The sequence below is a fragment of the Pristiophorus japonicus genome, chromosome 1, assembly GCF_044704955.1.
Source record: "Pristiophorus japonicus isolate sPriJap1 chromosome 1, sPriJap1.hap1, whole genome shotgun sequence".
In the NCBI taxonomy this organism is placed as follows: domain Eukaryota; kingdom Metazoa; phylum Chordata; class Chondrichthyes; family Pristiophoridae; genus Pristiophorus; species Pristiophorus japonicus.
The window spans coordinates 235883879-235891695 of NC_091977.1; positions in this window are offsets into that span (position 1 = coordinate 235883879).

Genomic DNA, 7817 nt, shown 5'->3' on the forward strand with positions numbered 1-7817 from the left:
ATAGTCTGATAGTGTAAAACGGGGAATAGCGAATAGGCAGCCCGTTTTACGTATTTGCCAATTGACTTCAACAATGGAATTGCAGGTAGGTCTCCAGTGCCTCCTGCTGGCCATCTCCAGGGGGCATTGGCAGTGGGGAAGAATAAAGCCAAGAACCCACCCTTTTGGCTGCAGCTGGCTATTGAACAAAATGAATAAAAATGGTGGGGTGGAGGAGGAGAGGAAACAACTTTATTTATATATATGTTTTTTTCTGGAATCATGAAGTGATAAGCCCTGGATTCACACTCAAGACTCCCCAACCAGTACAGGGATCATTTTAACTTGACCCATCACGTGGGAAACTGAAGGCTCTGAGAGTAAAATCGCGTCAAGTGTAAAATGTGTGGGTTAAGTTAGAATTACCCCTCAAGTTTCTGAACAGGGGTCAGCCACTTCTCCACAGGAAGGGATTGTTTTATGATTCACTCTGGTTGCTTAGTTACAAAGTAACACTGGCACACGCCTGCAAACAGGTAACTGCACCTACAAGTGATTTGGAAATGGTGGTTTGGGGGGTGGGGGAGGGGAGGATGGTAATATTGGGAAATCTGGAAAAAGGGCAAAGTATCAAAACAACTCCCTCATCCCTACACCTTAATGGGATGGCATGGGATTTATCAGTGATACAGAATATAACATTAATGAGATTCTATTTGTAAAAGGCTGTGGGAAATTGCTTTTCTTCATATAATGAGAAACAGCGAATGGCTCTGACCTCTAAAATAAGCAAAGGGAGAGGATGAAACTAAAAATATGACTCGTATGCTCTGCAAGCATTCATAAGCAATGAGGTGCCTATGTTTTGGAGCATGTTATCTGAAGCAACTTGTGTGCATTCTCCAGAATGTTCTCTGCAACACATAATATATGACATAAAATGTTACAATTTTAGTTGCAAACTGAATTTTTCACCTGTTTTAGGATAAACTGCCCGATATTGAAAAGATTCCAAACTGAATGTTGTAAAACGAAAGACTTGCATTTATATACAGCACCCTTCATAACCTCAGGGCATCCTAAAGCGTTTTACAGCCAATTAAGTGAAATGTAGTCACTGTTGTAATGTAAGAAATGCAGCAGCCAATTTGTGCACAGCAAGCTCCCACAAACAGCAATGTGATAATGACCAGATAATCTTTATTTTAGTGATGTTGGTTGAGGGGTAACTGTCGGCATGTACACTTGGGGAGATCTCTCCTGCTCTTCTTCGAATAGTGCCATGGTATCTTTTATGTCCACCTAAGAAAGCAAGCAGGGCCTCGGTTTAACATCTCATCCGAAATACATCACTTCCGACAGTATAGCACTCCCTCAGTCCTGCACCGGAATGTCAGCCGAGATGTATGTGCTCAAGTGTTCGGAGTGGGACTTGAAAGCACACCTTTCTGACTCAGAGTGCTACGCTTTGAGCCATGGCTGCGGTAATTTGGACCATTTAATTTGGACCATTTAAGTGGAGGGCAGATAAACCCAAGGCAAAAAACAAAAAGGGCCACATTACAGCAAAATTCTAAAGGGTCAAAGTGTGTTAAAAAGATAAGCCTGAAAGCTCTGTGCCTCAATGCGAGGAGTATTCGGAATAAGGTGGACGAATTAACTGCGCAGACAGCAGTTAACGGATATGATGTAATTAGCATCACAGAGACATGGCTCCAGGGTGACCAAGCCTGGGAACTCAACATCCAGGGGTAGTCAACATTTAGGAAGGATAGGCACAGAGGAAAAGGAGGCGGGGTGGCGTTGCTGGTTAAAGAGGAAATTAATGCAATAGTAAGGAGGGACATTAGCCTGGATGATGTGGAATCGGTATGGGTGGAGCTGCGGAATACCAAAGGGCAGAAAACGCTAGTGGAAGTTGTGTACAGATCACCAAACAGTGGTAGTGAGGTTGGGGGCAGTATCAAACAAGAAATAAGGGATTTGTGCAATAAAGGTACAGCAGTTATCATGGGCGACTTTAATCTACATATTGATTGGGCAAAGCAAACTGATAGCAATGCGATGGAAGAGGATTTCCTGGAGTGTATTAGGGATGGTTTTCTAGACCAATATGTCGAGGAACCAACTAGAGAGCAGGCCATCCTAGACTGGGTGATGTGTAATGAGAAAGGACCAATTAGCAATCTTGTTGTGCAAGGCTCCTTGGGGAAGAGTGACCATAATATGGCAGAATTCTTTATTAAGATGGAGAGTGACACAATTAATTCGGAAACTAGGGTCCTGAACTTAAGGAAAGGTAACTTCGACGCTATGAGGTGTGAATTGGCTAGAATAGACTGGCAAAGGATACTTAAAGGGTTGACAGTGGATAAGCAATGGCAAACATTTAAAGATCACATGGATGAACTTCAACAATTGTACATCCCTATCTGGAGTAAAAATAAAACGGGGAAGTTGGCTCAACCATGGCTAACAAGGGAAATTAAGGATAGTGTTAAAGCCAAGGAAGAGGCATATAAATTGGCTAGAAAAAGCAACAAACCTGAGGAATGGGAGAAATTTAGAATTCAACAGAGGAGGACTAAGGGTTTAATTAAGAGGTAGAAAATAGAGTATGAGAGGAAGCTTGCAGGGAACATAAAAACGGACTGCAAAAGTTTCTATAAATATGTGAAGAGAAAAAGATTAGTGAAGACAAATGTAGGTCCCTTGCAGTCGGATTCAGGTGAATTTATAATGGGGAACAAAGAAATGGCAGACCAATTGAACCAATACTTCGGTTCTGTCTTCACGAAGGAAGACACAAATAACCTTCCGAATGTACTAGGGGACAGTGGTTCTAGTGAGAAGGAGGAACGGAAGGATATCCTTATTAGGCGGGAAATTGTGTTAGGGAAATTGATGGGATTGAAGGCCAATAAATCCCCGGGGCCTGATAGTCTGCATCCCAGTGTACTTAAGGAAGTGGCCCTAGAAATAGTGGATGCATTGGTGATCATTTTCCAACAGTCTATCGACTCTAGATCAGTCCCTATGGACTGGAGGGTAGCTAATGTAACACCACTTTCTAAAAAAGGAGAGAGAGAGAAAACAAGTAATTATAGACCGGTTAACCTGACATCAGTAGTGGGGAAAATGTTGGAATCAATCATTAAGGATGAAATAGCAGCGCATTTGGAAAGCAGTGACAGGATCGGTCCAAGTCAGCATGGATTTTGAAAAGGGAAATCACGCTTGACGAATCTTCTAGAATTTTTTGAGGATATAACTAGCAGAGTGGATAAGGGAGATCCAGTGGATGTGGTGTATTTGGACTTTCAAAAGGCTTTTGACAAGGTCCCACACAAGAGATTGTTGTGTAAAATCAAAGCGCATGGTATTGGGGATAATGTACTGATGTGGATAGAGAACTGGTTGGCAGACAGGAAGCAGAGAGTCGGGATAAATGGGTCCTTTTCAGAATGGCAGGCAGTGACTAATGGAGTGCCGCAGGGCTCAGTGCTGGGACCCCAGCTATTTACAATATACATCAATGATTTAGATGAAGGAATTGAGTGTAATAGCTCCAAGTTTGCGAATGACACTAAACTGGATGGTGGTGTGAGCTGTGAGGAGGACGCTGAGAGGCTGCAGGGTGACTTGGACAGGTTAGATGAGTGGGCAAATGCATGGCAGATGCAGTATACTGTGGATAAATGTGAGGTTATCCATTTTGGGGGCAAAAACAGGAAGGCAGAATATTATCTGGATGGCGGCAGATTAGGAAAAGGGTCATGGTTCATCAGTCACTGAAAGTGGGCATGCAGGTACAGCAGGCGGTAAAGAAGGCAACTGGTGTGTTGGCCTTCATAGCTAGGGGATTTGAGTATAGGAGCAGGGAGGTCTTACTGCAGTTGTACAGGGCCTTGGTGAGGCCGCACCTGGAATATTGTGTTCAGTTTTGGTCTCCTAATCTGAGGAAGGACGTTCTTGCTATAGAGGGAGTGCAGCGAAGGTTCACCAGACTGATTCCAGGGATGGCAGGACTGTCATATGAGGAGAGACTGGATCAATTGGGCCTTTATTCACTGGAGTTTAGAAGGATGAGAGGGGATCTCATAGAAACGTATAAGATTCTGACGGGACTGGACAGGTTAGATGCAGGAAGAATGTTCCCGATGTTGGGGAAGTCCAGAACCAGGGGACACAGTCTTAGCATAAGTGGTAGGCCATTTAGGACTGAGATGAGGAGAAACTTCTTCACTCAGCGAGTTGGTAACCTATGGAATTCCCTGCCGCAGAGAGTTGTTGATGCCAGTTCATTGGATATATTCAAGAGGGAGTTAGATATGGCCCTTATGGCTAAGGGGATCAAGGGGTATGGAGAGAAAGCAGGAAAGGGGTACTGAGTGAATGATCAGCCATGATCTTATTGAATGGCAGTGCAGGTTCGAAGGGCCGAATGGCCTACTCCTGCACCTATTTTCTATGTTTCTGATTTGCAATTCTCTATAAAATATTATAAAAATATCATAGAAACTTACAACTCAGAAGGAGGCTATTTGGCCCATCGTGCCTGTGCTTAATCCTACACCCCTGCCTTTTGTACGTAACCCTGTATATTCCTCATCCTCAAGTACCGGACAACTCCCTTTTAAAATGATTGATGGGATCAGCTTCCATCACCTTTTCAGGTCGAGCGTTCCTGATTCCAACAACTCGCTGAGTGAAAACATTCTCATCTCTCCTCTAGATCTTTTGCCAATTATTTTGAATCTATGACCTCTGGTTATTGACCTACTCGAGGGAATAGTTTTTCTCTCTCTACTCTGTAAAAACCCGTCATCATCTTGAAAACCTTTATTAGGTCACCTCTTAATCTTCTGGTAAAATCACAGTAGCCCTTCTCTATACACTTTCTAAGGCCTATACATCTTTCTTGAAGTGGGGTGCACAGAATTGTTCACAATACTCCAACTGAGATACAAGACCATACTGTATTGGAGTGTTAGCCTAGATTTTGTGCTCAAGTATCTGTAGTCCAAAGTTATTGTCAAAAATATTGCACTCAGGTTCTGGAATTGAGCCGTGTCTTTGTCAGGATTGTATCTGAACAGGATTCCTTGGACAGGATGGACCCAGATCTGAAACATGGGCGTGAGTTAGAACTGACATTCAACAGCTGAGCTTACGGGCAGTTACTGATGCACATCATGATGCCATAACATAAATCAGTGTGATAACATAAGTTCTGCTAACACAGAGCAGTTTGGATTTACTGAAGCCAGTGAATTCTGGTCGGCATATTTTAACCAGCTACACTGGCTGTCTAATTTGGATCAAACTTTCCCTAAAGTATACCCAGACCGCAACTAGCTTCGTTCTATGGATGTTATCAGAAATGTGACTTAATATTCATGTGTGTAGAGAAACAAATCTACTACAGTATTCTATATACAATATTCCTATACTACAACAGTGACTACAATTCAAAAGTACTTCATTAGCTGTAAAATGCTGTGGGACATCCAATGGTCATGAAAGGCACTATATAAATGCAAGTCTTATTGTTTATTGACAATATACCAATGATTTTATTTTAAGCGATTCCATTAAGGATTATAATAAATGTAGCTTTCTGGAACCCCACATACAAGATGCACTACAGCAACTCGCCAAGGCTTCTTTGCCAGCACTTCCCAAACCTGTGACCGCTACCACCTGGAAGGACAAGGACCGCAGACACATGGGAACACCACCATCTCCACGTTCCCCTCCAAGTCCTACACCATCCTGACTTGGAAATATATTGCCATTCCTTCATTGTTGTTAGGTCAAAATCCTGGAACTCCCTAACAGCACTGTGGGAGTACCTTCACTGCAGCGGTTCAAGAAGGCGATTCATCACCTTCTTCTTAGGGGCAACGAGGGATGGGCAATAAATGCTGGCCTTACCGGCGATGCCCATATCCATGAATATTTTTTTTTTAAACTTTAGGATTAGAGTGGAACCCTGTGAAAAGGAACAGAAGCTAAATCAAGGTAATTGATGCCAATTGTATTTAAGAGAGAAATGCTGTGAACTGTACAATGGGCAGGTGTAAGTTTCTGTGCTGAATTGCACAGTGGTTTGGTGTACATTCACACACATGATTTCCCACATATAATCCAATCTTAGTTGTGTCACTAGAGGTTGGGTGCAACTCTTCAACAGGGAGGAAGTGAAAAATCAGAAGGCAGGTCACATCTACTGGTGGCCAGTTACATCGGGAGAATGGTGGAAACACAAGAAGCAGGAGCAGAGATCAAAGGGAATACATCCATTGTCCAAAACATTGTCAACTATTTGTAAAAATGGGATAGGTTGAATTACTAGAAGAAATAGATTAACAATATCAAATGTGTCGAAATTGTTGAATAGTTTTCAAACATTTGTAATAATTCTAGGAAAATATAAAAAGATAAAATGAAAAATACTGATGAGTGGGTTTCATCTTACCTTCAGATGTAACAGCATTATTGTGATATTAGAAAAAATTACATAAAATTTTACAGCTCAGAAACAGGCCATTAGGTCCAACTGGTCGATGCCAATGCTCCATATGAGCCTCCTCCTTACTTCATCTCACCCCATCAACATATCCTTCTATTCCTTTCATGTGTTTATCTAGCTTCCCCTTCAAAGCATCTATGCTATTCGCCTCAACCACTCATGTGGTAGCGAGTTCCACATTCTCACCGCACTCTGGGTAAAGAAGTTTCTCTTGAATTCTTTATTGGATTTATTAGTAACTATCTTATATTTATGACTCCTAGTTTTGGACTTCCCCCACAAGTGGAAACGTCTTCTCTATGTCTACCCTATTGAACCCCTTTATAATTTTACAAACCTCTATCAGGTCACCCCTCAGTTTTCTCTCTTCTAAGGAAACGAGCCCCAACCTGTTCAGTCTTTCCTGGTAGTTGTATCCTCTCTGGTATCGTCCTTGCACATCTTTTTTTGCAATTTCTCCAGGGCTTCTATATCCTTATTGTTGTAATAAGGAGACCAGAAATGTGCACAGTACTCTGTGAATGCCCATTTCCAAACCATCACACTGATTACAAAAAAATCACAGTAAACTATGCTATTGTAAAATCCATGGTCAGCTGTATAATTAGTTTAAAACCATGCCTGAGGTGCTGCTGTACCTGTGCTCATTGCTTAAACAAGAATATTTAAGCAGTAGCAATGAGCCCCACAGACATCTGTCCAGGTGTCCAAAAGCAATGTCATAAATCACTGTCACCAGGGAGATCTGCACTCTCCATTTGTTTTCATTTAGAATTCATAAAATACTTGTGAAAAATACCACAAGGAGAAATCCTGCAGCAATTTGGGCAGCCGAGGTGAACCGTGATGGGTTTGCTGACTGGGAATGGGAATGAGCCTGGCCTGATGCTCACACCTGGAATGGACAGTCGAACGAGTTTACAAAGGTTCGTGTGAAATGCTAACCTTTGTCCCGCTTTACGTTATGTGAGCAACACAGGGGAAGTTTTAACCTTTCTCACAACCCTCAGTATGGAATCAGTCACCTACTGTTGTTCTGATGGGGAGATGGTTTTCACTGTGCATGACATTTAGGTACAAAATAATTAATACATCTACTGCTAATGCCTTATTAAAATTACAATTTAGAAAGCTATAAAAATACATATTTTATAAATTATCTTTCAAGGCGTTCAAAAATGTTTCTACCCTGAGAAGTTTGCTTTAATTATAGCTCATAGTTGTACAATTTATACCCCACTGTTTGCTTATCATTATAGAAAGTTGTGGCTATTGAATCAAAACAGTGGCTTTGGGCAATTAT